The sequence below is a fragment of the Marmota marmota genome, unplaced genomic scaffold, assembly GCF_001458135.2.
Source record: "Marmota marmota marmota unplaced genomic scaffold, marMar, whole genome shotgun sequence".
NCBI lineage: Eukaryota > Metazoa > Chordata > Mammalia > Rodentia > Sciuridae > Marmota > Marmota marmota.
Genome location: NW_026000168.1, coordinates 18198839 through 18203411, shown reverse-complemented (window position 1 = coordinate 18203411; position 4573 = coordinate 18198839).

Sequence of the window (4573 nt, the reverse complement as noted above, 5' to 3'; positions counted from 1 at the left end):
AGCCTCCTTCAGGAAAGGGGCGTGTGATCCTGGTTTCCCGGGACCAAAAGGCCACAGGGCCATTTGTGAGGGTCCAAGGAAGCCTGTCCAGAGGAGAAACGGAGGTCCAGGGGAGGATACAGGGTCCCCAGGACTACAAAGGCATCCCCAGCTCTTCCATCTTACTTCCAGTACAGACCCAAGAGGTGTCCTTGGGTTTGAGCCCACCCTACTCCTGGACCATGCTGGCCTGTAAGTGGGGACCTCTGAGACCCCAAACAACAATGCACCCCTGCCAGGTGTTCTTAAGAGTTCAGGAGGGCCAGCACCGTGGTGCCAGAGGTAATCCCAGGCTCAGGAGGCTGAGGCAGGAGGATCACAAGTTGGAGGCCAGCCTCAGCAAAAGTGAGGCGCCAAGCAACTCCAGTGAGACCCTGTCTCTAAACAAAATATAAGATACAGCTGGGGACGCGGTGCACTGTGACGTGCTTGACGTGCTGCCACAACATAAGAGTTCAGGTGGTTCTCATGACATCTCTGTCTTGGCCTCTGCGGGCCTGGGAGCAAGTACTTCCCATGGGCAAGGACCAAAGTTGGGATAAAGAGCCCTGACTTCCTGTCACTGATTTTGGGGCTCTGAGGCTCTCCCTACCCGATCCTGGTGGCAGACGGACCTGTCACATCTCGCGACCCCTATCCACGTGTTCTTGCCTCCTGCGCTCCATCTCTATTGATCTGTTCATGGTCCCTCTCGCCACAGGACATTTGCACATACTTTCCTGTATCTAGAACGCTCTTGCCTGCTCTCCTGCTGCCATCTTGTACCATCCCTCAGAGTTCAGCCCAGGTCCCTGCTACTCACCAGGAGAGCGTCCAGGATGGCCATTCTGGGCTCCGTGACACTGCCTGCCTGTCCGTCCTCACTCTTGCCACCACTGTGACTTCAAACTAGTCTCAGCCTTTTCCTCTCTGGGGCCAGGGACTGAACCCAGGGACACTCTGTCCCTGAGCCCCAGCCCGGCCTTCTCCTGTTGAGACAGGGCCTTGCCGAGTTGCTCAGGGCCTTGCGATCCTCCTGCCTCGGCCTCCTGCGCTGCTGGGATCATAGACGTGCATCTCGCATGGGGTCAGCTTTTGGGTGACCATCAGTCTGTCCCTAGACCGTCATCTCCATGAAGGAGGACATGTCCAGTTCCCCAGGAGTGTCCAGGGACCAGCCCGGCCTGCTGCAGGGCGAGGCTCAGTCAGTGCATTTACATGGAGGGCGATGACTGCAGGCTGGGTGGCATATGTCATGGGGGACCCGTGACCCCGGGCCAGGGTCAGGGGCGCAGCTTCTGAGCAGAGAGCTGACCCAGGCACCAGGAGCCAGAGCTCGGAGCCCCTCCCAGGAACTGCGACCCGGGCCAAGGTCGGTCCTTGGCCGGGCAGGACCCTGCACCCGAGTCACACAGCCCCCTGGATGGCGCGTCCCCTGCCCTAGCCCGGCTGTCATCCCCCCAACACGCACCCTGCGGGGTCCTGAGCTGGAGCCACCTTGGGCCTCCGTCTTCCCACCCAGGACAGGGTGCACCGCAGTCCCGTCCTGAGGAGTGAGGGGCAGCCGGGGAGATACACAAAAAAGCCATCCCAACGGCTGGGGAGGCTGAGGCAGGAGGATCGTGAGTTGGAGGCCAGTCTCAGCAAAAGCAAGACCCTAAGCAACTCAGCGAGACCCTGTACTCCTGGTACGATCCCTGGTACTCCCCTACCCCCCCCCCCAAAAAAAAAAGCCATCACCAAGTCGTCTCAGGGACCATAATGGAAATGGCACCCCCCTCCCCTTTAGTTGTGCAGTGAGCAACCTTCCCATCTGTACATGGGGCCCACCATGAGGATGGGGTCAGAGGATGCCTCCTTTCTGAGGGACACAGGGACACAGGGGTCCAGAAAGCAGCCTGGGAGCCCGAATCCTGTGCCTCCCACCTCCTGGCTCTGTGGCCTCAGGCCTGCAGCGCCCATGATGAATGACACCAGGTCACCCCTCTCATGGCTGCGACCTGTTTTAAATCTCCACCCTCGCGCGGCAGAAGGGGTTCTTTCTGGAAGGATCCGCGGGCCACTCTGGAACAGGATGTTCCGCTGCAGGGAACAAAGGCCCCTGTGTTTGAGGGCGAGGCAAGGAAACTTCTAGGAAGGCAGCCACACTTCCCAGATGCTGAGACGGGAACAGGCAGCTGCTGGTGTCCCAGCCAGTGTGGGTGTGAAGTCCTGCCACCAGAGGGGACAGAGAGAGACCCGGGGACCGACAGGGCAGGAGGAAGCCAGGCTGAGTACCTGGGCAAGATGGCCACCCCATGGGGACAGACGGTTACGGTGTGGGGCAGCAGAGGGGCCGGAGCCGGAGGCAGCCAGGAAGAGGAAGCTTGTCCCCTCGCCAGGGGACCGGGAAGCAAAGCAGCGCCCCGGGAGACGGTGAGCAGAGGGCTGGAGAGCGGCCCCCAGTCTAAGGTGGGCAGAGGACAGCCAGCTCTGGTGGAGCTCTGGGTCGGCCCCTTGTTAGCTGTGGGACGGTGGAGAAGTGAACTGACCATTCTGTGCCTCTATTTCCTCTGACAAATGGGGTCACTGACCCCAACCTCAGGGACTCTTTTTTTTGTGGGGGGGACCAGGGATTGAATCCAGGGTCCCTCGACCCCTGAGCCCCGTCCCCAGCCCTGTTTTGTGTCTTATTTAGAGACAGGGTCTCCCTGAATTGCTCAGGGCCTGCTCAGTGGCTGAGGCTGGCCTCCAACTTGCGATCCTCCTGCCTCAGCCTCCCGAGCCGCTGGGATGACAGGCGTGAGCCACGAGCCCGGCTGCTCACGGACTCATTTTCCCCTGGGAAGCAGCACCCTGGGTGGGGGCACAGACGCATCCCGTGATGCCAAGCGGGGTCCCCAGAGAACCAGCGTGGGCTGAGGTGCCCGCCTGGCGTGTGCCCCAAATGCACGCTCACGAGCCACAACCTGGGGCCGTGTGACACAGTGCCCGTGCCTCAGCGCCACCATCTGTGACAAATGGGTTGGCACCATGCTCTACGGGAGGTGACGGGTCCCCTGTGGAGGGGTGAGGCAGGCGATGGACCGGGCGGAGGGGACCCTGATTCTCAGCAGCAGCCCCTGGCCCATAAATATGACATGATCCTTGTCACGCTGGGCTGTCCCCAAAGCTGGGTCCATTCCCATCTGAGAGCTGCAGGCCTCCCTTTGTCCCCAGTTGGGAGACTGTCACCACATGTAAGGGACACAAGCCTCTTGGGATCAACCCAGGAGGCCAGGACCCCTGCAGTCAGCCTGGGTCTCCCCAGAGGGTCACAGAAATGTCCCTCCCCAGGAGTGGGGACCCTCAGCTCCCCGTGGGACAGCCTTTGCCACGTTGGGACACCACAGAGGACAGACCTGCTCCGTGGAGAAGTCACAGAGGCCCAGGACGGAGTCTTGGCAGCCCGTCCCTGCTGGTGTCCCCAGGCCAGTGTCCTCCCCTGTGGAGGGGTCCTGGGCTGGGGGTCAGCGCCTGGGTCACAAGGTATCGGAGATATTCCCCCCCGGTCAACCCAGGTGTTTGGCCCCGGAGCCCCAACCCGGCCCTGGGCTGCATTTTACTCAGAGACGGGGACTCAATGACCTGCTGAGCGCCTAAGTGGCTGAGGCTGGCCTCTACCTGACATCCTCCTGCCTCAGCCTCCCGAGCAGCTGGGCGACAGGCCCGGCTCAACCTCCACTCTTGCCCACCTGCTGTCTCAGGGACTGAGGACCTCCTAGCTTGCAAGGGTGACCATCGGCCTCCGGGGACACGCGCAGGGCTAAGGCCCCACCTGCTCTCTGGCACTGGGTGGCTGGGAGAAGGCAGCCCCTCCTCCTCGGGGAAAGGGGCAGAGGGACGTCGCATGGCCACTCCTAGCTCCTGCCACCGCCTGCCCTGGCACGCCAGGACCCCTGCTCGGGCCAGCTCCCACCAGCTCTCGGAACCGGTACCCAGCCAAGAGGACCAAAGCCGCAGAGCTGGCCGGGGCCACGGCCACCGGCCACCACACAGCAGGTCACAGGCACAGGGACACCAAGACACCTATCGCGGGACCCGCGCACGCACAGCCGCGCGTCCATTTGCCAGGTCTGGCTCTGGGACACTCTGCGTGCAGGTGAGGGGGTGTCGGTGGCTCATGTGCTGTCCCCAGGTGGGTGTCCTACGCTGTGGAGGACCCTGTCCAGCACCCCTGGGGACCGAGCTCCAGGTGGCCTGCATTTCAGGAACGGCTGCATGTGACCTCCCCAAAACGGGGAGGGGGACATGTGGGGTCCGCTCTGCCTCTGGCACCACAGCCTGGGTCCTCCTGAGCACGGCCCGACCTTGGGGGGGCTGGTTTCCCCCAACACCACACAGGGCAGAGCCTGGGGGGACTGGCCACCTGGAGCCCAGCATTGGCCAGGCCTGTCCCCCACCCTTGGTGGCTTCTCAACTAAGCTGTGAGGAAGCTGGTCCCCAGGCTGAGTGGGAGCACTGAGTGGGTCTTCTCTCCCTCTCTGTCCCCTCTCTCCCCCTCTCTCCCCCCCGCTCCTCCCTCTCTCCTGCCGCA